The sequence below is a fragment of the Manis javanica genome, chromosome 4, assembly GCF_040802235.1.
Source record: "Manis javanica isolate MJ-LG chromosome 4, MJ_LKY, whole genome shotgun sequence".
Classification (NCBI taxonomy): Eukaryota; Metazoa; Chordata; class Mammalia; order Pholidota; family Manidae; genus Manis; species Manis javanica.
In genome coordinates this window covers 166220146-166247803 of record NC_133159.1, presented here as the reverse complement: position 1 = coordinate 166247803, position 27658 = coordinate 166220146, and the positions used below count along the sequence as shown (strand labels likewise).

At 37.5% G+C, this 27658-nt stretch overlaps 1 long non-coding RNA gene across 2 annotated transcripts; it reads left to right on the top strand.

Moving 5' to 3' along the window:
* Nucleotides 1-99: 99 nt before the first annotated feature.
* Nucleotides 100-26862, top strand: LOC140848768 (uncharacterized). Of its 2 annotated transcripts, none has more exons than XR_012129885.1 (3): nt 100-445; nt 8532-8658; nt 26547-26862. It is a non-coding gene; the product is annotated as an uncharacterized lncRNA (long non-coding RNA). The 2 variants fall into 2 exon arrangements; XR_012129884.1 differs by lacking the exon at nt 26547-26862 and adding an exon at nt 19329-19645.
* The last annotated feature ends 796 nt before the right edge of the window (nt 26863-27658 follow it).

Genomic DNA, 27658 nt, shown 5'->3' with positions numbered 1-27658 from the left:
CAGCCCCGCAGCCTCTCCTGTGAGGCCGCTCCCCTCTTTGTACCCCCATCATTGGCCCGCAGCCAAGCCAATGGGCAACAGCCTTCAGGGCCACCTGCCCCAGTGATAAGGCCAAGAAGGGGCGGTTAGCGGACTTCAATTTATCCCGCAGCTTCGGAGCCTTTCCCGCTCAAAGTAACCGTGTCCGGGATTGGACCGAACTGGCAATCACCAGCCCGGTGATTGGCTAATAGGACGGAGGGGATGGAGCGCAGGCCTATCGGGTGGGAAAAGGAATGGCGTTGATGGGAAGATTTGAGAAGTCGCTCAGCAACCGGGTGATAATCCTAAACCCAGCCTCTGCTCACCAAGTGCCAGCAGTTCTTTTTTGCACCTGATCCCTCCTTTAACTCCCAGAATACTTTGGAACCGCCCAGAGAATCTTAGACCTGTGCCTTTTCAGAGGGTGAGGAACTCCTTTTGGAGTTGGGTATTGTTGGGAGGCTTCTCTTAGGCCCCAGGCTACAGTGGGGGTGAAAGCATTTTAGTGTCAGTGTAACCTTGAACGAAGTTCACCTAGACCTATTCTGGACGAAACATTTACATTGGCAGTCCCATTTGGGGATGTGGTTGTCTCGTAGAAATGCATATTTTTGTTTACAGGCAGTGTTAAAAATTTTTGTGTTTCGAAATATTAAAGATGATCCACGTAAACAATGTAAACATCTTTAAGATGTTGAGATTTAAAACCAAAACTTGAGAAACGTTCAGTTAAGTGGAAGATGTTCTTGAAAGGCTTTAAATCCTCTTGTGTATCTTTTTATTGTAATAAGATATATATAAGATTTACATATATTCCATTTGAATATATATAAGTTGAACCATTTTCAAGCACACAATTCCATAGTATCAAGTACATTCACAATGTGGTGCAACCATCACTGCTATCCATTTCCAGAATTTTCCATGATCTGAAACAGAAAATCTGTACCTAATAAAAAATAACTCCCCATTTCCTCTTCTCTCAAGCTCTGGTAACCTCTATTCTACTTTTTGCCACTATGAGTTTTCCTATTCCAGGTATGTCATATAAGTGGGTTCACAATATTTGTCCTCTTGTGACTGTCTTATTTCATTAGCATAAGTCAAAGTTTCCCCATGTTGCTGCATGTGTCAGAAGTTCATTCCTTCTTATGGTTCAGTGATATTCCACAGTATGTTTATACCACATTTTGTTTATCCAATCATCACTTGATGGATTCTTGGATTGTTTTCACGTTTTTACTATTGTGAATAATGCTGCTGTTTAATTTTTGTTAAATTTTAATTGTTTAATTTTGAGGGACACTAAACTGTTTTCCACAGCAGCTGCACCACTTATATGCACCAGCAATGCACCAGGGTTCCAATTTCCCCACAACCTCACCAACACTTATTTTCCTTTTTTATTTTTTAAGAATAGGAATTTTACAATCACAATGTAGGTAGGTCACAGGGAAGGCAGTATATGGAGAAGGCAAGTAATGACTTTACTGCGCTGATAGTGACTATAATGGAGGGGTAAGAACTTAATAATACGGGTGAAAGTTGAAACCACAATGTTGTTCATGTGAAGCCTTCATAAGATTGTACGTCAATGATACTTTAATAAAAAAATAGGCATTTTAGAGGGTATGATGCAGTATTTCATTGTGGTTTTGATTTGCTTTTCCTATGACTACTGATATTAAGCATCTTTTCATGTGCTTATTGGCCATTTGTATATCTTCTTTAAAGAAATAACTGTTCAAGTCCATTGTTCATTTTTTGAGATCATACTGTCTAGTATTGGTACGATTTGTTTTGGAAATGAAGATTATAGGAAAATTTAACACTCCATTGAACTCAAGTGAATACATTAGGAAAGGGAACACTTTAGTTATGAAGCCAGGCAAGTATTTTGTATGTATATAGTTCTTTCTTTCAGCTCTTGTATTTCTTTTAGAAGATCTCATTCTAAACATGTGTGTTGAGAGGGCAGTGAGATTGGTTTCACAACCTCAGATGAAAATGAGGAGTTAGAAATATTCAAATAATTGCTTTATGTCTTCTTTGCCTTCATCTGAATTTAAAATTTTTGAAGAAATGCTGACCATCTTTTTCCATTATTGAATGTTCCTATATGCGGGTAGCCACAGAAGATTTTTATATAATGATGTTGATCACATTTTGGTAATCTTGAAACACCTCGGAGTGGCGATGCCCTCAAGGATAAAACTCAGCTTTTTTTCCTTTCTATTTTGGGGACATTTAAGTGAATCTGAATTTATGATTGGATTTTTTTATTAAGGTATCACTGATAATACACTCTTATGAAGGTTTCACAAGAAAAACAATGTGGCAATTACAGTCACCCTTATTATCGAGTCCCCGCCATACCCCATTGCAGTCACTGTCCATCAGTGTAGTAAGATGCCACAGAGTCCCTATTTGTCTTCTCTGAGCTACACTGTCTTCCTCGTGACCCCCACACACCATGTGCACCAATCATGATACCCCACAACCCCCTTCTCCCTCCCTCCCCACCATCCTCCATCCCTCCCCTTTGGTAACTACTAGTCCCTTCTTGGAGTCTGTGAGTCTGCTGCTATTTTGTTCCTTCAGTTTTGCTTCGTTGTTATACTCCACAAATGAGGGAAATCATTTGGTATTTGTCTTTCTGTGCTTCAGTTATTTCACTGAGCAAAATACCCTCAAGCTCCATCCATGTTGTTGCAAATGGTAGGATTTGTTTCTTTCTTATGGCTGAATAGTATTCCATTGTGTATGTACCACATCTTCTTTATCCATTCATCTACTGATGGACACTTAGGTTGCTTCCATTTCTTGGCTATTGTAAATAGTGCTGTGATAAACATAGAGGTGCATATATCTTTTTGAATCTGAAAAGTTGTTTTCTTTGGGTAAATTCCTAGGAGTGGAATTCCCGGGTCAAATGGTATTTCTATTTTTAGTTTTTGAGGAACCTCCATGTTGCTTTCCACAATGGTTGAATTAGTTTACATTCCCACCAGCAGTGTAGGAGGGTTCCCCTTTCTCCGCATCCTCGCCAGCATTTGTTGTTGCTTGTCTTTTCTATGTTGGCCATCCTAACTGGTGTGAGGTGATATCTCATTGTAGTTTTAATTTGCATTTCCCTGATAATTAGTGGTATTGAGCATCTTTTCATGTGCCTGTTGGCCATCTGAATTTCTTCTTTGGAGAAGTGTCTGTTCATATCTTCTGCCCATTTTTTAATAGGGTTATTTTCTTTTTGGGTTTGAGGCATGTGAATTCTTTATATATTTTGGATGTTAACCCCTTGTTGGATATGTCATTTACAAATATATCCTCCCATACTGTAGGATGCCTTTTTGTTCTGCTGATGGTGTTCTTTGCTGTAAAGAGCTTTTTAGCTTGATATAATCCCATTTGTTCATTTTTGCCCAAGGAGATGCATTCAGGAAAAAATTGCTCATGTTTATATTCAAGAGCTTTGCCTATGTTTTCTTCTAAGAGTTTTTTTTTCTTCTAAGAGTTTTATGGTTTCATGACTTTCATTAAAGTCTTTGATCCATTTTGAGTTTACTTTTGTGTATGGGTTTAAACAAGAATCCGGTTTCATTCTCTTGCATGTAGCTGTCCAGTTTTTCCAACATCAGTTGTTGAAGAGGCTGTCATTTCCCCATTGTATGTCCATTGCTCCTTTATTGTATATTAATTGACCATATATGCTTGGATTTATACCTGGGCTCTCTAGTCTGTTCCATTGATCTATGGGTCTGTTCTTGTGCCAGTACCAAATTGTCTTGATTACTGTGGCTTTGTAGTAGAGCTTGAAGTTGGGGAGCATAATCACCCCTGGTTTATTCTTCCTTCTCATAATTGCTTTGGCTATTTGGGGTCTTTTGTGGTTTGATATGAATTTTAGAACTATTTGCTCTAGTCTGTTGAAGAATGCTGTCAGTATTTTGATAGGGATTGCATTGAATCTGTAGATTGCTTTAGGCAGGATGGCCATTTTGACAATATTTATGATTGGATTTTTAAAGAATATTTAAGAACATCCTTTGATAGAATTGGGAACAGTTTAAACTATTCCATCCTGAAAACAGTGCAGAATGAATACTTTCTCTTCCAAAATATATTTAAATGTTAGTTTCTTCTTTTTGGCAATTCTGGAAGACTATGTACAATGTAATATATATATATATATATATATATATATATATATATATATATATATATATATATATTTTCAATGTGATATTTTTAAGTTACATTAATGGAGCCCCTTTTGTACTTTTAGGGATACTTAAACATTTTGTAACAAAAATAATGTTTCATTGAAAAAAAATGTCAATCTGCTCCCTAGAAATGTTTTGGTGATAAAATAATTAGGATTTCATTATTCTCCCACGTAAAATTTGAGTTCAAATAAACTACTAATTTTTGAAAGTTCAGGTTTAACAGGGGCACAACCTCAATGCCAAAGAGAGAAAGAACTCTGAATTAATCCTCCATAGAAAGCAATCATATAATTCCAAGTCAGTATATCATTAAATCACTGCAGGATTATTATATGTGCTCATATCTGTATTAAATGAATTGTTTTTCCAGTTTCCTAATGGACTAGTGGTCCAATGACTTCATGAGCAGCAAACCTGAAATTCTTCATGGGCTTCTCTGATTTAAGAGACAATGTTCCTTTAATTATACCTTCTCAAATTAACGGGGCTGCCAAACTTGGTTTCTCAACCTCTAATAGCTTGTTGGAAATGTGAGAATGTGTTTAGGAAACCTAACTAAAAATTGGGAGTCAGGAAGCCACGAAGGGAGGGCTCTTACCAGTACCATTTGTGGCGGCTTGCATAGTCCCAGCCAGAAGAAGTGTATTTACTTTCCGCCCAGCAACAGCACGCTGTCCTCCTCTGCAGCCAATGAGAAGCTGCCCCCATTTCAAACTCTCATTTTCCTCCAATGAACTTTTGTTCGGCACAATCCTGCCCAACTTCTTTCTTTCCTCTATAAAAGTAGCTCTCCTCCTGTGTATTCCTTTGCTCCTAGCTTGCCCTAGTTTGTCCCGAACTGGAACTCCTTTATTCCTGAATAAACTCTATTTTGCTGGCTGAGTTACTTACCTTTTTCTTTTAAAAGGTTGGAAAAGCCTTATAAAATTCTCCTTACTAGAGCTTTTGAAACTACGACTTTCTTGTTTGGGAACTTAATTAGTGTTTTTCTGGCTCTCTAGCATTATAGTTGTAGCTTCTTCCTTTCTAGGAAGTAAAACTTGTTTCTGCTTGGATGGGGTTCCAAGTCACTATCTCTGCTCCAGTGAAATTGGAGGTTTCAATTTATCTTGAGATGAGATCCTGAAAAAATTGATGCACTTACCTTTGCTGAGTAAATACTTCTGCTTGGAGCTGGGGAGATACTTAAGTTGATTAGTACTTATCAAAGATAATATTAATGTGCATTTCCAATAGCACTCTTGCCCTATTCCTTCAAAACTCAGAATTAATGTTCTTTTTCAACTTTTTATATTTTGATCTTTTTTAAGTATAACTTCCTTATTTCTTGAATGGACTTTAATGGGGATATATTTTATATTTACTCTAATGAATTAGACATTGAACCAGAATTTTCATTATGTAATGAAAAGTTGTGAATATTTTTGTTTCTTTGCCCTCCAAAACTCAGTTTCTATATCTGTATTTGATTGGATCCAGATGTTACAAAGGTTCATTAAAGAGTGCCACCAGGAAAAGACACCCTAAAAATATGTCTTTATAAATTTCTTTTAGGCCTTTACATTTCTCCTGAATTTGAGGGATTCCCAGACTATATCATGAAGGGTCTTCTGTCACCAATGGATCAGAAAACAGCCCTTTTTAAAAAATTAAGATCCAGAGTTTTAATTTAGACCACAGAGTTTGAGAACTTATGAGGAGATCCATTTTTAAAGGTCTGCTAAAGCCTTGTGTTCTGTGATGTGCCACTACAAGCTAGCTTCCTTCTGAAGGGTAATCAAGTTAAAAGAACATTCTTGAAAGGTGTGATATCCAAAGTGGATGATTATATATATTTTTAAGTGGGAAATAAATTCTGGATTTATAGAATCTTCCTGAAAACTCACAGCCCACCTATTTGTTGCAATCTTTAAGCACCCCAAATTTCTATATATTTTATCTATCTCACTTTCTATTTGAGCAGTCTTAAGATAATGTGAGAAGGACATACTTATAGGTCCAATCTGAAAGTTGGGTTGTTTTGGAAATCACTGTGTTAAATAATGAGGCTTGGGTATCTTTATCAGAATTTGTTAGTGCCTGGAAATAGTTGTTGCACTGAAAAGCTTTAAAATCCACAGGTTCTGAGCTGCCCCCTAATTAGGCAGCCAGTCCTTCCCCAGGGCACCTACAAAATTTTGAAACCTGAGGAAGCTACTTGTTTGACTCCTGCTTTGGAAGTCAGAGTAAGGGAGGTTTCCTCAGTTCTAACGCTCTACCTCTGTTTCAAGTTTTTTACCTCTGACCTGGAGTCCTGCTGCTTATCTGGCTTGATGATCTGGTGCCCTATTTTTTAAAAACAGACTTTATTTTCAGATCAGTTTTAGGTTCACAGAAATTTGGGTGGAAAGTACAGAGTTCCCATATACCCCCTGTCTCCACACATGAACAGCCTTCCCTACTTTCAGCATTTTGCAGAGTGGTATATTTGTTACAATTGACAAACGTACATTGACACATCATTATCAACCAAAGTCCACAATTTACATGAGGGTTCACTCTTGGTGGTGTACATACTATGGGTTTTGACAAATGTTCAATGACATGTATCTACCATTATAATATTATACAGAAAATTTTCACTGCCCTGAAAATCCTCAGTGCTCCACCTACTCATCACTCCCTCCTTCCTAACCCCTGGTATCCTGGCAACCCCTGGTCTTTACTATTTCCATATTTTGCCTTTTCCAGAATGTCATACAGTCTTCTTTCAGTTAGTAATATGCATTTAAGTTTCCTCTATGTCTCTCATGGCTTGATAGCTCATTTCTTTGTAGCAATGAATTATATTCCATGTCTGGATATTTATACATTCACCTACTGAAGGAAATCTTAGTGGCTTCTAACTTATGGCAATTACGAATAAAGCTGCTATAAACACCCATGTGTAGCTTTTCGTGTAGACGTATCTTCAACTCATTTGGGTAAATACCAAAGAGCATTATCATTCAATTATGATAAAAGTATGTTTAGTTTTGTAAGAAGCTGATTGCCAAACCGTCTTCCAAAGTGGTTGTGCTATCTTGCATTCCCACCAACAATGAGTGTGAATTCCTGTTGCTCCATATCTTTAGCATTTGTTGGTGGTGGTGTTTTGAATTTTGGCTATTCTGATAAGTGTGTAATAGTATCTCATTGTTGTTCATATTTTACCTCTTGCTTTTACATATTCCTGGCTCCTAATTAGTTCTCTACTTTTACTGTTCAGCTTCTAGACAAGTATTCTCAAAGCTTGATCCCCAGACCACCTAGGATCATGTTAGAAATGCAGATTTGGGGTTTTGTCCAAACCTACTGAATGAGAAGCTAGAGATGGGGCCCAGAAATCTTTAACAGCCTTCTAGGTGATTCTATTGCAAGCTAAAGTTTGAAAACACTGCTCTAGACCTGCACTGGCCAACATGGTAGCCTCCAGCTATATGTACCTATGAGCTCTTGGAATATATCTAGAATGAATTGAAATTGCTATAAGTGTAAAAATATATCTCAGATTTTGAAAGCTTAGTATGAAAAAGAGAAAATAGCTCATTGGCAATTTTTATATTGATAACATTATAATGTTTTGAATATATTAGGTTAAACAAAAATTTTATTAAAATTAATTTCATCTGTTTCTTTTTTGTTTTGACATGGGGTTATTAGAAAATATTAAGTTACATTATGTAGTTCTCATTATATTTCTGTTGGGTAGCATTATTCTAGATCATGAGTCTGCAAACTACATCCTGTGGGCCAAATCTGACCTCTTACCTGTTTTTGTATGGCCCATGAGCTAAGAATGGCTTAAAATTTTCAAATGGTTGAAAATAAATGTATTAAAGGATGATATTCCATGACCTGTGAAAATTATATGAAATTCAAGTTTCATTATCCATAAATAAAGTTTTATTAGAACACATATTAATTTACTTATGTATTATCTATGGTTGCTTTTGCTCTGAAATAGGTGAAAAGTAGCCATGACAAGGACCCTATGGCTTGCAAGTCTAAAATATTTACTATCTGGCCCTTTACAGAAAAAATTTTCCAACCCATGTTCTAGACTGTCAGCTTTCACATACTCTCTGGGAGAGGACTCTGCTTTTAATTTGCCTCTATTCTTTGTTCCAAGCCTTTCCTTAGCTTTTAGTCCCAACTCCTTGACCCCTACTGCCCAAATCTCAGTGGTGTTTGGGGGTTACAAGATTTGACCTATGCATTATTGAGGCTACAAAGATGCAAAGCAAAAATATTCTTGCTTTCCAGAATTGCAAGGAACCTATGGACTCGTCAAAAAAGGAACAGAGAGATGTTTAATAGCTTCTTTCAACAAAGATGAGGACTTCTTAGAGGACAAGAGAACTCAGGATTGATACTTCCATCAGATTGAGAGGTGAGTCTATGATTTAAGGCTGGCCCATTTCTTTCACACCTCAGCAGCACCTCTTAAATTAAAACTCTCCAGCTGCGAAGCTTATGTCTACTCTGAGCCAATTTAGTTGGCTTCTGCAGCACCTTGTCCTGCCAGATATATTGTGGAAATTGCTATGATGGTTTTTTTCCACTCCAGCAAAGCAGACAGCTGGATCCCTTTGTGAGCCTCCAGATTGTTGTTCCCTACCACCAGCAGCAATATGCAACCAAAGCCTTGCTGACTCAATGAATGTTTATGGTCTCATTTTATAAGATCCCCAAAGAAGAGAAGTATGGCTGTGGTTTCCAGAATGTTAATTGATAACAGTTCTTGGCAACAGTGCTCTTCCTGACTTTTCCTCCTTAACCTGCTCCTTCCACCCATAAGGGCATCATCATTCCTTAGTAGATTGGCACCAGTCTGGAGTTTCTTTCTCTCTCTTTCTCTCTCTCTCTCTCTCTCTCTCTCTCTCACACACACACACACACACACACACACACACACACACACACACACACGTCTTTCATTCCTTTTTTCCTTGGTCTAATTAGTAGATTACGTATGATCAGTAGATTATACCTAGGACTGTTAACTTTCTAATATGAGCTAGTCTGTAAGCAAACTCCATGAACATTGTAATGATGTGAATATTAACAATTAAAAGGGGCCTCTCTGAGAGGTATTGCTCCCTTTTCAGCCATTGTCAGAGTTAAGGAGGAGTCTTGTATCTGTATTCATTTAAGAACTCTGTCCTTTAAACAACTGTCTAGATTCTATAGTTGAGCTGAATTTCCACCTTAGGTTGGGAGTGGGAAGAGACAGGAACTCTTTTACAAAGGTAAACCCTAAATAAACCTGGTTCTTCCTATCTAGCTCATCTTAAGTATTGGTCACCAAGAAGGAAATCTATCATAGGATTTCTGTTGGAAAATAAGCTAAGGGATCCAGTGGCCTACTGTTTTATTCCAGCTCTTGTCTAGATCATCTCCAAATTTCTGGCCTTTACCTTCTGTGGGCTTTACTTTTCTCATCTGTGAAATAAAGGGTCTGTCTAGCCAACCTTTAAAGTTCTTTCTAACTCTAAGTTGTTCTGATTCCATATCCCCATCTATAACTTAGAGACAATAATCTCTATCATTGTCATTTAAAGACTAAGTAAGGCTAATGAACTGCCAGAAATAAAAACTTGTTGAATTCCTCAGAAGACAATTAGATTCATTTAACTCCCACTTAATCAAAATGAGCAAGTAATGTATTACAATTTATTCCATATGTTGGTTAAATGAAAGTTGTTACATACCATATATGCATTAGCAAATATTTTTACAATTAGAATAGAATAACCAACAATGGAATTATGATAATCAGAGCATGACCTTTTTCATTCAGCCTCCTATAGTGCCCTCAGAATAGATTCTGAACCCTTAAAATCATTGTACAGCCTTAAAGCTGTAGATAAAATTGGGCTGAGTTAACAATATATAATCAAAATTACTTCTTGAAAGCTTTGTTTATAATTTTTCTTTCTCACAAAATTAGAAGATAGAAAAATTTGAGCTACAAAAAGCTTAGAGAGCCAAGATGGCGGCATGAGTAGAGCAGCGGAAATCTCCTCCCAAAACCACATATATTTATGAAAATATAACAAAGACAACTCTTCCTAGAATAGAGACCAGAGGACACAGGACAACATCCAGACCATATCCACACCTGCGAGAACCCAGAGCCTCGCAAAGGGGGTAAGATACAAGCCCTGGTCCGGCAGGACCCAAGAGCCCCTCCCCCCAGCTCCTGGCGGGAGGAGAGGAGTCGGAGCGGGGAAGGAGAGGAAGCCCAGGGCTGCTGAACACCCAGCCCCAGCCATCTGGACCAGAGCGCAGACACAGTGCATGCGTGGGGTCCTGGATACTAGGGAAACAGGGCAGCAAGACCAGTGAGCAGGTCCCTGAGGCCGGCGCCCAAAGACAAAGAAAAGCGAGCAGCTTTTTTTTTTTTTTTTTTTTTTGGCGAGTGCTTTTTGGAAGTCTTAAAGGGACAGGGACCCCAAAACCAGACGGAAGCGTCCCAGGACACTTAGTCCAGAGGCAGGGAATCTGGGGATCTCTGGGCACTCTAACCCCCTGGGCAGCAGGGAGCACGGAGGCCCCTCATGGAGATAAATAGCCTCCCAGCCACTTCCCCTCCAATGCAGCTCCACCACTTTGGAGCAGCAGCCTGAGCCAGGTCACACCCACAGCAACAGCGGAGATAAACTCCATAGCAGCCAGGCAGGAATCAGAAGCCCTGTCTGGGCACAGCTGCCCAGCACAAGCCACTAGAGGTTGCTGTTTTCCCAGGAGAGGAAGGTCACAAACCAACAAGAAGGGAAGTTCTTCCAGCCGTCACTCATCTCAGCTCTGCAAACTATTTCTATCACCATGAAAAGGCAAAATTACAGGCAATCCAAGATCACAGAGACAACACCAGAAAAGGAGACAGACCTAACCAGTATGCCTGAAAAAGAATTCAAAATAAAAATCATAAACATGCTGACGGAGATGCAGAGAAATAGGCAAGAGCTAAGGGATGAAGTCCAGAGGGAGATCACAGATGCCAGGAAGGAGATTACAGAAGTGAAACAAACTCTGGAAGTATTTATAAGCAGAATGGATAAGATGCAAGAGGCCACTGATGGAATAGAAACCAGAGAACAGGAACACATAGAAGCTGACATAGAGAGAGATAAAAGGATCTCCAGGAATGAAACAATATTAAGAGAACTGTGTGACCAATCCAAATGGAACAATATCCATATTATAGGAGTACCAGAAGAAGAAGAGAGAGAAAAAGGGATACAAAGTGTCTTTGAAAAAATAATTGCTGAAAACTTCCCCAAACTGGGGGAGGAAATAATCAAACAGACCACAGAACTACACAGAACTCCCAACAGAAAGGACCCAAGGAGGACAACACCAAGACACATAATAATTAAAATGGCAAAGATCAAGGACAAGGAAAGAGTTTTAAAGGCAGCTAGAGAGAAAAAGGTCACCTATAAAGGAAAACCCATCAGGCTATCATCAGACTTCTCGACAGAAACCCTACAGGCCAGAAGAGAATGGTATGATATATTTAATGCAATGAAACAGAAGGGCCTTGGACCAAGGATACTGTATCCAGCATGATTATCATTTAAATATGATGGAGGGATTAAACAATTCCCAGACAAGCAAAAGTTGAGGGAATTTGCCTCCCACAAACCACCTCTACAGGGCATCTTACAGGGACTGCTCTAGATGGGAGCACTCCTAAAAAGAACACAGAACAAAACACCCAAAATATGAAGAATGGAGGAGGAGTAATAAAAAGGGAGAGAAGAAAAGAATCTCCAGACAGTGTATATACAGCTCAATAAGTGAGCTAAGTTAGGCAGTAAGATACTAAAGAGGCTAACCTTGAACCTTTGGTAACCACGAATTTAAAGCCTGCAATGGCAATAGGTACATATCTTTCAATAGTCATCCTAAATGTAAATGGACTTAATGCACCAATCAAAAGACACAGAGTAATAGAATGGATAAAAAAGCAAGACCCATATATATGCTGCTTACAAACCCAAAGACATGCACAGACTAAAAGTCGAGGGATGGAAAAACATATTTCAGGCAAACAACAGAGAGAAGAAAGCAGGGGTTGCAGTACTAATATCAGACAAAATAGACTTCAAAACAAAGAAAGTAACAAGAGATAAAGAAGGACACTACATAATGATAAAGGGCTCAGTCCAACAAGAGGATATAACCATTCTAAATATATATGCACCCAACACAGGAGCATCAGCATATGTGAAACAAATACTAAAGGGGGAAATAGACTGCAATGCATTCATTTTAGGAGACCTCAACATGCCACTCACCCCAAAGGATAGATCCACCGGGCAGAAAATAAGTAAGGACACGGAGGCACTGAACAATACAGTAGAACAGATGGACCTAATAGACATCTATAGAACTCTACATCCAAAGCAACAGGATATACATTCTTCTCAAGTGCACATGGAACATTCTCCAGAATAGACCACATACTAGCCCACAAAAAGAGCCTCAGTAAATTCCAAAATATTGAAATTCTACCAACCAACTTTTCAGACCACAAAGGTATAAAAGTAGAAATAAATTCTACAAAGAAAACAAAAAGTCTCACAAACACATGGAGGCTTAACAACATGCTCCTAAATAATCAATGGATCAATGAACAAATTAAAATAGAGATCAAGGAATATATGGAAACAAATGACAACAACAATACAAAGCCCCAACTTCTGTGGGACGCAGCGAAAGCAGTCTTAAGAGGAAAGTATATAGCGATCCAGGCACACGTGAAGAAGCAAGAACAATCCCAAATGAATAGTCTAGCATCACAATTATCGAAACTGGGAAAAGAAGAACAAATGAGGCCTAAACTCAGCAGAAGGAGGGACATAATAAAGATCAGAGAAGAAATAAACAAAATTAAGAAGAATAAAACAATAGCAAAAATCAATGAAACCAAGAGCTGGTTCTTTGAGAAAATAAACAAAATAGATAAGCCTCTAGCCAAACTTATTAAGAGAAAAAGAGAATCAACACAAATCAACAGAATCAGAAATGAGAATGGAAAAATCACGACAGACTCCACAGAAATACAAAGAATTATTAAAGACTACTATGAAAACCTATATGCCAACAAGCTGGAAAACCTAAAATAAATGAACAACTTCCTAGAAAAATACAACCTTCCAAGACTGACCAAGGAAGAAACATCAAAGTTAAACAAACCAATTACGAGCAAAGAAATTGAAACGGTAATCAAAAAACTACCCAAGAACAAAACCCCAGGGCCGAACGGATTTACCTCGGAATTTTATCAGACACACAGAAAAGACATAATACCCATTCTCCTTAAAGTGTTCCAAAAAATAGAAGAGGAGGGAATACTCCCAAACTCATTCTATGAAGCCAACATCACCCTAATTCCAAAACCAGGCAAAGACCCCACCAAAAAAGAAAATTACAGACCAATATCCCTGATGAATGTAGATGCAAAAATACTCAATAAAATATTAGCAAAACGAATTCAAAAATATATCAAAAGGACACCATGACCAAGTGGGATTCATCCCAGGGATGCAAGGATGGTACAACATTCGAAAATCCATCAACATCATCCACCACATCAACAAAAAGAAGGACAAAAACCACATGATCATCTCCATAGATGCTGAAAAAGCATTTGACAAAATTCAACATCCATTCATGATAAAAACTCTCAGCAAAATGGGTATAGAGGGCAAGTACCTCAACATAATAAAGGCCATATATAACAAACCCACAGCCAACATTATACTGAACAGCGAGAAGCTGAAAGCTTTTCCTCTGAGATCGAGAACAAGACAGGGATACCCACTCTCCCCACTGTTACTTAACATAGTACTGGAGGTCCTAGCCATGGCAATCAGACAAAACAAAGAAATACAAAGAATCCAGATTGGTAAAGAAGAAGTTAAACTGTCACTATTTGCAGATGACATGATATTGTACATAAAAAACGCCGAAGACTACACTCCAAAACTACTAGAACTGATATCGGAATATAGCAAACTTGCAGGATACAAAATTAACACACAGAAATCTGTGGCTTTCCTATATACCAACAATGAACCAATAGAAAGATAAATCAGGAAAACAACTCCATTCACAATTGCATCAAAAAGAATAAAATACCTAGGAATAAAACTAACCAAAGAAGTGAAAGACCTATACCCTGAAAACTACAAGTCACTCTTAAGAGAAATTAAAGGGGACACTAACAAATGGAAACTCATCCCATGCTCATGGCTAGGAAGAATTAATATCGTGAAAATGGCCATCCTGCCCAAAGCAATATACAGATTTGATGCAATCCCTATCAAATTACCAGCAACATTCTTCAACGAACTGGAACAAATAGTTCAAAAATTCATATGGAAACACCAAAGACCCCGAATAGCCAAAGCAATCCTGCGAAAGAATAAAGTAGGGGGGATCTCACTCCCCAACTTCAAGCTCTACTACAAAGCCATAGTAATCAAGACAATTTGGTACTGGCACAAGAACAGAGCCACAGACCAGTGGAACAGATTAGAGACTCAGGACATTAACCCAAACATATATGGTCAATTAATATTTGATAAAGGAGCCATGGACATACAATGGGGAAATGACAGTCTCTTCAACAGATGGTGCTGGCAAAACTGGACAGCTACATGTAGGAGAATGAAACTGGACCATTGTCTAACCCCATAAACAAAAGTAAATTCAAAATGGATCAAAGACCTGAGTGTAAGTCATGAAACCATAAAACTCTTAGAAAAAAACATAGGCAAAAACCTCTTAGACATAAACATGAGTGACCTCTTCTTGAACATATCTCCCCGGGCAAGGAAAACAACAGCAAAAATGAACAAGTGGGACTATATTAAGCAGAAAAGCTTCTGTACAGCAAAAGATACCATCAATAGAACAAAAAGGTACCCTACAGTATGGGAGAATATATTTGTAAATGACAGATCCAATAAAGGCTTGACGTCTAAAATATATAAAGGGCTCACCCACCTCAACAAACAAAAAACAAATAATCCAATTAAAAAATAGGCAGAGGAACTGAACAGACAGTTCTCCAAATAAGAAATACAGATGGCCAACAGACACATGAAAAGATGCTCCACATCGCTAATTATCAGAGAAATGCAAATTAAAACCACAATGAGGTATCACCTCACACCAGTAAGGATGGCTACCATCCAAAAGACAAACAACAACAAATGTTGGCGAGGTTCTGGAGAAAGGGGAACCCTCCTACACTGCTGGTGGGAATGTAAATTAGTTCAACCATTGTGGAAAGCAGTATGGAGGTTCCTCAAAATGCTCAAAATAGACTTACCATTTGACCCAGGAATTCCACTCCTAGGAATTTACCCTAAGAACGCAGCACTCAAGTTTGAAAAAGACAGATGCACCCCTATGTTTATCGCAGCACTATTTACAATGGCCAAGAATTGGAAGCAACCTAAGTGTCCATCAGATCAATGGATAAAGAAGATGTGGTACATATACACAGTGGAATATTACTCAGCCATAAGAAGAAAACAAATCCTATCATTTGAACAATATGGATGGAACTAGAGGGTATTATGCTCAGTGAAATAAGCCAAGCGGAGAAGGAGAAATACCAAATGATTTCACTCATCTGTGGAGTATAAGAACAAAGGAAAAACTGAAGGAACAAAACAGCAGCAGAATCACAGAACCTAAGAATGGACTAACAGTTACCAAAGGAAAAGGGACTGGGGAGGATGGGTGGGTAGGGAGGGATAAAGAGGGGAAGAAAAAAGGGAGTATTATGATTAGCATGCATAATGGGGGGTGGGGGAAAGGGGAGGGCTGTGCAACACAGAGAAGACAAGTAGTGATTCTACAACATTTTGCTGTGCTGATGGACAGTGACTGTAAAGGGGTTTGTGGGGGGGACCTGGTATAGGGGAGAGCCTAGTAAACATAATATTCTTCATGTAATTGTAGATTAATGATAACAAAAAAAAGAAAGAAAAGGGGGATTACTCCCTGATAGGATAAAACTAACTGTAAATCAATGATTAATGCATGCTTTAAATATCCTTAATTTTGATCATTTAAAGGGTGTCAGATGATCAGCTATGGAAATACATTTTTCTGATAATATTTCTTTCTCTTAAAAAAAAAAAGCAGTTCCTGTGTGGTGATCTCCAATAAGTTCTTCACAGTGGTATAAAGTGCATATCAAAGTGTGGGCAAAGGGTTTGTTTGTGTTTATACAGAGGATCAAAGCCTAATTTGGCTACCCAGAAAACAAATTAAGATATGATATGAAGAAGAACTTCCAACATCAACATTCTCTGGAAGAGTCATTCCAGAAGACGATCATCAAAAAACTTCAACAAAGATCCTGGCGCTGTTGCAGTTGTAGCTGCATTCATCCCACCGGTTCCTGGATTTGCCATTGGAATGAAGAAGAAGATATCTAAACTGGCCTGTGCATACAGTAAAACAACAAATTTGACTGGATCTATACTGTCGGAACTCAACCAAGAATTAGGAGAAGTGCAAGTTGCAGTGCTCCAAAATCTTGCGACTATAGACTATCTACTGTTAAAAGAACATATGGGATGTGAACAGTTCCCAGGAATGTGCTGTTTTAATTTGTCTGATTTTTCTCAAACTATTCAAATTCAGTGAGACAATATCCATCATATAATTGATAAGTTTTCACAAATGCCTAGGGTGCCTAACTGGTTTTTTTGGTTTCATTGGAGATGGTAATTGTAGGTCTGCTTTGGTTATGTAGCTGTATTCCTATTATGTTAATGTGTGTACGCAATTTAATTAGTAATTTAAAACCTATACATGTTTATGTTACTCTACAAGAAGATATGTCAAAGAAATAATCAATCTTCCCATGTTTTCTTCCGTCTGCTACTTCTAAAGCTTTTCTTCTTCCTTCCTAATTACAACCCTTAAGTAGAATTCGTGCCTCATATCGAAATTACTGAGTATCATAATTCTTCCAAGTGGTAAAGATACCTCAAGACAAATGCTGGGCATAGAAGCCACAGGGCATAAATCTGCAAAGAAGTAAAAAGCTAACCTTTTCAAACAATATTGCTTCTCTCTCACTTACCAACTTTACATTTCTCTGTATGGCCCCGGAAGATGACTGGTTAGCCAGAGACAGGTAAGATTCCTCAAGGGAGGAACAACCTAAGACAGGCACAGTCACAGGGGGGCCATCAGGTGAGAAATTGGGGATCAACAGAGGTGAGGCTTAGAACCTCACCCCCCCTGTTTTGAGAGAAATCTTCTGCATCTGTGGATGCTTTGTTGCCCTTGTCTAGCCTGGATTAATACTTAGTCCATAGGCACACACCTGATCATCTACATTTGCCCTCTTACAGCACTAAACTATGTTTTCTACCTTTATCTTGCATCTACCTACCACTTCAGCATTTTATTTAAAAAGATAATAATTATAATAATAAGGGAGAAATGTGGGATTCACATATAAATCAAGTATAAAAATCAAACAAATATTCATATTTGACTTGATTGTTTATAGTTCATGATGCGTGATCAAAACTGAAAGTTTCTGTGATGACTGCCCTTGTACTGTTCACCATGTAAGAACTTACTCACTATGTAAGAATTTGTTCACCATGTAAGAACTTGTTCATTATGCTTCAGAAGATTGGAGACTGTGGAGAATTAGGCTTGGGGTTGATTAATGATTGTGCATTGAGTCCCCTATACAAAATTTTATTGTTGTTAACAACCATTTGATCAATAAATATGGGAGATGCCCTCTCAAAAAAAAAAATCTTAGAATTACAGAATTGTAGATCTGGAAGGAATCATTTGACCCAATCCTCAAATGTACAGATGAGAAACCTGAGGCTCAGAGAAGCCCAAATGCCAGAGCAGACTCTAAAATTCTTATGTCCTGCAAGGATTGCCTCTTGGAGAAAGGGGCATTCATTAAGATCCATAGTCACCTTGTTTTTAATTCTCAGTAGATACTAAGGCATCATAATCCTCTCATAATTATCTATTCATGTCATCACCATCATAACCATTGTTCATTGAGATAATTTCCTATTAGTCAAGATATAATAATTGGTATTATTTTAGAAATAATTGGTATGACATGGGGAGGTGGGACTACATTTGTACTCTTTTTAAAGAGCTAAAATTGAGGTTTTTGAAACCAAAATTTTAAAGCATATATATGGGACCAAATATTTTATTTGCAAAGAATTTCACTTTTTACCTAGATGTTTTGGCATCATTTAGATCAGACTCCCTGACTAGTAGTTAGATATTTACCCATAAATTTAGAAGCAAATGTTCTGGTTTGCCCCAATTTCTTTAGTAAGAAGGAGACTATAATACATAATAATGCTTTTTACTCACTGTCCTTTATCCTCTTTCTCCATACATACATATATATATATATACTTAGGGTTTTATAACTAGCACATTCAAGGACTCCAGAATAATAAAAAGTAGCTCCTCAGGATACAAATGTTGGTGACCTTTGGAATAAGATAACAGTTTTATATGTGTGGCTCTATCCATACAAATTTCAGGAACTGAACAGATTTTGGGATCTATGTTCTGTGTCAGTTATCTTGTTCTTCTCTACCGTAGTAATACTTTTATTATTACGGTCATGAGCAACATGGCTGGCTTCAGACATCCGTTGAATAGCTTCATCTATGCCAGTGGTTCTCACACTTTGGCCTATGGTCCTAGAGGGCTTGCTAAAAAACAGGGGTCTCCAACTACTAAGGTCTCTGATTAAATAGATCTGGGGGTATAGTCTCAGACTTTTCCTTAAACATTTTTTTAAATTGAAGTATCATTAATATACAATCTTATATACAAATTGGTTTCAAATATACAACACAATGATTCAACAGCTACCCATATTATTAAGTCCTCACCTCCTCTAGTGCAGTTACTATCTGTCAATATAGGAAGATGTTACAGAATCATTGGCTGTATGTGTATATGAGTCTACTGCTGTTTTGTTCATTTTGTTTTGTTTTTTATATGCCACAGATAGGTGAAATCATGTGGTGCTTGTCTTTCTCCACCTGGAGTTTGCATTTTTAACAAGTCCAGGGGTGATGCTGATTTCCCTAGCCTCAGGAACTCCACTTTGGGAACTACTGCTCTGTTTACACCTTTCAGCTGTGAGGCTGCAGGTGAATACTGAATGGTGAGTTCAGAGGTGATGGTGACAAGTTGGATTGCTGGTGTTTTTGCTCCCTGTAAGCCAGACCAAGAATGATTTCACAATCCTATTAGCACATAAACACTAACTCACCTGAGATCGGGGTTCCCAAAACTTTTGACAACGAAGTTTGAGATTATCTGGTCCAGCCTCTGTCATTGTGCAGAAGAGGTACTATTCCCTTCTTACCACAAGGCTCAGAGAGGTGATTTGCCTTGTCCGTGATCACATAACTGTTAACAGCAGTATCAGGACTAGAACCTTGACCTCAGACCTCCCAGGGCTTTCCAGGACAATGAAATTAACATTGCTTCCTAGTAACTGCTTCCCTCTTCCTTTCAGAACAACCTTCCCAGCAAATATCTAAAAAAAAAAAATCATTTGAAATCATTTCAAACAATGGATATTCTTCTGTGGTCACTTACCTGAAAAGACTAGAAATTTCCATTAATGTTACTGCTCTTCATCCACAATGTGTCCTCATAATGTCAGCCAGATATTTTTCAAATGTGTTTGAAGTGTGAATGGATGAGAGAATGTGGACATAGCAGTGCAAATCTGCCTACACTTTAGAAAACAAGTGTATAGTCTCTCAATATTATCATCATATCCAAAAGGCTATTATGTAATTTTTCCAATCCTGGTCCCAGTATGAAAAGCTAAGAAATATCTTGCTGGAACTTGTTCATTTAGTAGTAGAGGCCATAAAGATGTTTATCCCATAGATTTCAGTATCAATTATGCAGTAAGATCCTCGGCTGGAAATAAAACAAGACTTCTTAGCTTCATGCCTATCACAAGAATTTCTTCTACCTTCTGCATCTTGAAGACAGAAAAGCCTGGCTTCCTATGTTGTCAGTTAAGAGGAATTGATCATGGCCTATTCTCTCCTCACAGCAGTCAAAGTAATTATGTAACCATAAATCTAATTCACAATGACTGTGCTGTGAAATAAATTTTGAGCAGCCCTGTCTGTTATTCTCTGCTCCTGAGAAAAGGTGGCATAGTTTTTGAGGCTGAGTGGAACTGAGCTGAATAGGGATGGAAAGTGAATCTAAACACTTCATATGTGGGGACAATGTGGTAAAGAGTGGAGTCTTTCCCTCTTTTTTTTAGATTTGTTGGAGATCATATTTTTTAATGGGATATGGACCAATGGTAAGAACCTTACACTAATGCTCACCAGAGCCAGTTGAAAGTGCTAAGTTGTATTCCTCTGAAAAAATTTTCCTACAAGCTATTGTTTTTGGGGGTTTTCCCTTGCAAATTTATGTGCATGCAATATAAAAACAACTGTTGACTTAGGAAACCTAGTTAGATTTATTGAAGAAAAGAAAAATAATGATCTCCTGAACTGAAAGTCAAATTCAGTTATTTGGTATTATGTAGAATAGACCAAGACACTGGTATGAAAATTTTCTATTTTTTTTTTAAGGAGAACATTCTCTAATCCTCTCTCCATGGTTTACTCTCCTTCATTGTCCCTGAAAATTTTGCACTTTTTAATGGTTTGTGTTGATATTTTATTGACTTACCTAACTTAATTTTTATCATAAATTCCATCAGTTATGGGGCTATTTTAATGTTGTGCAGATAAAATCCCCAAATAAGCAGTAGCTGGATGGGACTTGCCCATGTGTGATGCGGCTTTGTCTGGTCATCTGTATGGTTGTTGCACTACTCTGATTTAGGAGAAGAGGGGCTGCCATCTGATCACTCTGGTGGGAAACTTTATTCTGTATTAGTTAGAGCTACTAAATGATCTTCAGAGGGAGTTAAGAGGATTGTGGCAATGTGGTTTGCAGGTCACACCACTGGATATTAAGATCAAACAATGCCTGGAGAGTTCAACTGTTTCTGTTTACCCAGTACTCCCAGACTCATATGCCTCCTATCTTGAATATTTATTTTTGTTGTTTGAGCTTTCTTTTTGGCTTTAGGAAAATGTCAAACATTGTTTGTGGGAGGGTGTTGCATGGGTCATGACTTTGACATATTCTTGACCAGTACAGTGTTAGAAAACATTTTCAGGAATTTCCCCTGCTGGGAGCAGTTCCTTAAAAACTCAACTTAAAACTATATATACATCTTACCTTAAGTTTTACCTCCTTCTTAAATATGCTTTCTTTTCTTTACAAAGATAACACTGCTTGTTGTAGAGAGGTTAAACAACATAGAATAGGTTAAAGAAAAAAGAAAAAGAACCCACCATAGAAATCTCATCATATTGTTAAAGCATTCAATCTCTCTCTACCCTGTATCTGTGTACACACACACACACACACACACACACACACACACACACACACACACACACACACACACACACACCATAATGAAAAGCACATGTCATACTTTTCTCCCCACATTACAAATAGAAATACTGGGGCATAATTGCATAATTTAACATAGAGGAAAATATCTTCATGAGATGGTCTTCAAAGATTATTTTTTGGTTTTTGTTCTGAAAATTGTGAAATTACAACTCACAATTTATGTAGGTGAGTTCACATGCATCCTTGTGTGTCTTTTATTGCATTTAGGGTGGTCATAAAGATACTCTGGTTATTACACTGTTTCCCTGGAAAATGTTGTAAAAGAGATGGGGCACACATCATTTTCACCAGGCAATATTTTAAGGAGATCTTTCTAAGTCTACCTGTTGGATTATATATATATATGTATGTATGTATTTCTTTGAAGTATTCCCTTATGAAAATGTTTTGTAATTATTTATAATTAATCTTCATATTTGTTTTATTATAAAAGTAACACATATTTGTTTTAAAGCACTTTAAATAACTACAGAAATATACAAAGTAAAATGTAAGTTTCTTCCCTCTATCATCCCTACTCCCTTCAAGAGTATCTACTGTTAATAGTGTGGTATGTATTCTGCCAGATATTTTTACTTTTGATACAAACAAAAATGAGCAATATATAGTTTTTTAATTATTTAAAAATGACATCACAGTACAGTATAATATAATTCTGCAACTTACTTTTTTCTTTTTTTTTCTTTTGGTATCATTAATATACAATCACATGAGCAATATTATGGTCACTAAATTCCCCCCAATATCAAGTCTCCACCACATACCTCATTACAGTCACTGTCCATCAGTGTAGTAGCATACTATAGAGTCACTATTTTCTTCTCTGTGCTATACTGCCTTCCCCGTGCCTCCCCCACATTATGTGTGCTAATTGCAATGCCCCTTATCCCTCCCTTCCCACCCACACTCCCCAGTCCCTTTCTCTTTGGTAACTGTTAGTCCAATCTTGGGTTCTGTGAGTCTGCTGCTGTCTTGTTCCTTCAGTTTTTGCTTTGTTCTTATGCTCCACAGATGAGTGAAATCATTTGGTACTTGTCTTTCTCTGCCTGGCTTATTTCACTGAGCATAATACCCTCTAGCTCCATCCATGTTGTTGCAAATGGTACAATTTGTTTTCGTCTTATGGCTGAATAGTATTCCATTGTGTATATGTACCACATCTTCTTTATCCATTCATCTACTGATGGACACTTAGGTTGCTTCCATTTCTTGGCTATTGTAAATAGTGCTGTGATAAACATAGAGGTGCATATATCTTTTTGAATCTGAGAAGTTGCTTTCTTTGGGTAAATTCCTAGGAGTGGAATTCCCGGGTCAAATGGTATTTCTATTTTTAGTTTTTTGAGGAACCTCTATACTGCTTTCCACAATGGTTGAACTAGTTTACATTCCCACCAGCAGTGTAGGAGGGTTCCCCTTTCTCCACATCCTTGCCAACATTTGTTGTTGTTTGTCTTTTGTATGGTGGCCATCCTAACTGGTGTGAGGAGATGTCTCACTGTGGTTTTAACATGCATATCTCTGATGATTAGCTATGTGGAGCATCTTTTCATGTGCCTGTTGGCCATCTGAATTTCTTCTTTGGAGAAGTGTCTGTTCAGCTCCACTGCCCATTTTTTAATTGGATTATTTGCTTTTTGTTTGTTGAGGTACATGAGCTCTTATATATTTTGGATGTCAATCCTTTATCAGATATGTCATTTATGAATATATTCTCCCATACTGTAGGATGTTTTTTTGTTCTATTGGTGGTGTCCTTTGTTATACAGAAGCTTTTCAGCTTGATATAGTCCCACTTGTTCATTTTTGCTTTGGTTTCCCTTGCCCGGGGAGATGTGTTCATGAAAAAGTTGCTCATGTTTATGTCCAAGAGATTTTTGCCTATGTTTTTTTCTAAGAGTTTTATGGTTTCATGACTTACATTCAGGTCTTTGATTCATTTCAAATCTACTTTTTTTGTATGGGGTTAGACAATGATCCATTTTCATTCTCTTACATGTAGTTGTCCAGTTTTGCCAACACCAGCTGTTGAAGAGGCAATCATTCCCCCATTGTATATCCATGGCTCCTTTATCGTGTATTAATTAACCATATATGTTTGGGTTAATATCTGGACTCTCTATTCTGTTCCACTGGTCTGTGGGTCTGTTCTTGCGCGAGTACCAAATTGTCTTGATTACTGTGGTTTTGTATTAGAGCTTGAAGTTGGGAAGCAAGATCCCCCCCACTTTATTCTTCCTTCTCAGGGTTGCTTTGGGTATTCGGGGTCTTTTGTGGTTCCACATGAATATTAGAACTATTTGTTCCAGTTCGTTGAAGATTGCTGTTGGTATTTTGATAGGGATTGCATTGAATCTGTAGATTGCTTTAGGCAGGATGGCCATTTTGACAATATTAATTCTTCCTAACCAAGATCATGGGATGAGTTTCCATTTGTTAGTGTCCTCTTTAATTTCTCTTAAGAGTGTCTTGTAGTTTTCAGGGTATAGGTCTTTCACTTCCTTGGTTAGGGTTATTCCTAGGTATTTTATTCTTTTTGAAGCAATTGTGAATGGAATTGTTTTCCTGATCTCTTTTTCTGCTAGTTCATTGTTAGTGTATAGGAAAGCAACAGATTTCTGTGTATTAATTTTATATCCTGCTACTTTGCTGAATTCAGATATTAATTCTAGTAGTTTTGGAGTGCAGTCTTTAGGGTTTTTTTATGTACAGTTGTGTCATCTGCAAATAGTAACCATTTGACTTCTTCCTTACCAATCTGGATGCCTTTTATTTCTTTGTGTTGTCTGATTGCCATGGCTAGAACCTTCAGTACTATGTTGAATAAAAGTGGGGAGAGTGGGCATCCTTGTCTTGTTCCTGTTTTTAGAGGTAAAACTTTCAGCTGCAACTTATTTTTTTCAATCAACAATATATCATTGTATATATACCAAAGCATATCTCTTTTACTTTTAATGACTGAATAGTATTGCATTAGTATGGCCAAATACTCTTTTGATATACATTTAGGTTTTTCCTCCAGTGTTCACCTATTATTTTTGTTCATTTGTCATATTAACTCTTTCTTTTATTGAAATTTAGTTGATATACAATATTATATTGGTTTCAAGTATACAACACAGTGGTTCAACAGTTACCTATATTATTAAATCCTCACCCCCTCTAGTGCAGTTACTATCTGTCAACACAGGAAGATGTTAAAGATTTACTGGCTATATTCTCCATGCTGTACCATCCCCATGACCAACTTATATTATGTTTGAACATTTTGTACTCCTTTATCCCCCTCCCCTGCCCACCCTTCCCCATGGTAACCACCAGTCACTTCTCAGTGTCTATGAGTCTACTGCTATTTTGTTCATTTTGTTTTGCTTTGTTTTTATATTACACAAATAAATGAAATCATAAGGTATTTATCTTTCTCCCCCTGGCTTATCATATTAATTCTTAATGATAGTCACAATAATAGGATTTCTGCATTGAAGGGTAAGTGAAAAAAATGCCCTCCAGGGAAGTTATACTATTTTATAACTTTACCAGAACTACAGAGAGAACCTATTGTCTGGACACCGTCAATTTGGTAAGCAATAAATACAATCTTCTTGTTGGTTTTATTCATATTTCTTTGATTAATAATGAAGTTCAACATATTTTCATATGTCTATTGATCATTCAGTTTTTCTTTATCCTTATGCTCATTTTCAATAGCAGTGATTGGCTTTCTCTTATTAATGTATAAGAGTTCTTTGTATATTGGAGAAATTACTTATCTATCATAAGAGTTGCAAATATTTTCCCAATTTGTTATTTGTCTTTCAGCCTTGTTTATAGTAATTTTTGCCACATAGAACATACAAAAGTTGCTTTTATTTGTGTGTTTCATGAGTGTGGTCCAATTTATCAATCTTTTCCTTTTTGATTTCAGGGCTTCAAGTCAAGCCTATAAAATCCCCCATGAGCCAAGGATTATACAAAGCTCTGTCATAGTTTCCTTCTAGAACTCTCATGCTTCCATTCCTCTACATTTCATCCTTTAATCCTTCTGGAATTCATTTTGGTATAAACTGTTAGGTGTAGGTCTAGCTTTATTTTTTTCCCAAATAGTTAGCCACTTGTTCCAAAAGCATTTATTGGAATCTATCTTTTCCCCATTGATTTTAACTGTTTAGGTTAGCATCTACTAATTTCCCAAATACACCTGAGTCTACTTTTGGACTTGATTCTTCTCCCTTGATACATCATTTGTTCCTGTGTCAAAAATATGTTGTTTGAATTTTTGTAACTTACAAATATTTTTTAATAACTGATAGGGATACTTCTCTAAAAATAATAAATTAAATTTCTGCAACTTTTAAAATTGAGGTGAAATTCATGGACCTAAAGTAAACCTTTTTAAAGTGAACAGTTCAGTGGCATTTACTGTGTTCACATTATTGTGCACCCACCACTTCTATCTGGTTCTAAAACATTTTCATCACCCTGAAAGGAAACCCATACCACTAAGCAGTTTTTCCCCATTCCCTACCCTCCACACACACATTTTTAACACACACACAGAATTGAACTTCTATTATAAAGTCGCAGGCCTCAGTCCTGTTTTAAGGAAGCTTAAAATTCAAGTCCAACTTCAGAACTATAGAGAAGCCTTTTATGATTGAGGCCATCCTCCAGCCTCTGCATCCCTCATGTTCGTTTTTGCATCCCCAGGAGCCGCGGACTCAACTTGGATTATGTCAATCTGCTGCTAAATTGCTTTGTGATGTTTCTCAAGCCTCTGTGACTTGTGCTGTGTCTTCTCAACAACCTTGTAAACCAGCTTTTTTTTTAAATCTCCGGTTTACCCTCATAGCATCTGGCACTGGCTTTATACCATCATATTTACATTAAATTATTGTTGATTGTTATCAGATCTTCCATATTGGACTCACAGGGTGTCAAGAGACCACCTGGAGCATGATTTAAATAGGAATTAAGAGGGAATTCAACATACAGAATTTTACTTTCAGATAATATGATACTACCAGCGTCCACTTAATAAATGCCTATTAATTTTCCTGCTGTACACATTGTCTCATTTAATTCTTACAACAATCTTCTGAGGTAGCAGTTTATTGATGATATTCACAGAGGTTAAATGACTTACCTTAAGTCCCTGGGCATGTCAGATCTGAGCTTTGAACCCAGGTTTGCCTGACAACACAGTGCTTTCTGCCATGCTGTACTTTCTCCATATCTTCTCTCCTACAAGGGCTACCCATCATGTTATCTCCATCATGTTTTTACTTTCATTGTTCTAGTCAGGTTTGCTTACAGGCAACATCTAAGTCCTCCTGCTGAGGTATATGATTAGGATAGTCAGAAGGCACCAAAGACTCATTGCCTCTATCACACATGACCTAACTTCATGTCCTGGCCAAGCTATCAAGGATCAAGTTCATTCCTTGCTTTATTATTTATACGTTCTGGGTGGAGTCTTATGCTAGCTAGCCCAGGTGTTATAACTGTCACATTGGCTTGAGCTGTAGCTGGTATATGGAGTTGAAGCCAGGCACATCCTCCACTGTAGGAATGGGCGACATCATTTTCCTAAGGGGGAAAATGCCAGTGAATGCCTGGGAGCTCCATCTCTTCCACATCTTCCCATACTTGACACTCCCTATTTCCTGGGTTCTAGAAAATGTTTGAAGCTCAGGGATGTCAGAGATATTAAGTGTACTATCTATTTGGAGATATTAAGTGTAAACAAATCAGAAGCATGTGGATAGTCTTTCCCTCAGAAGAGATACACATTTTAAGGTGGAAAGGAAAACATATGGGAC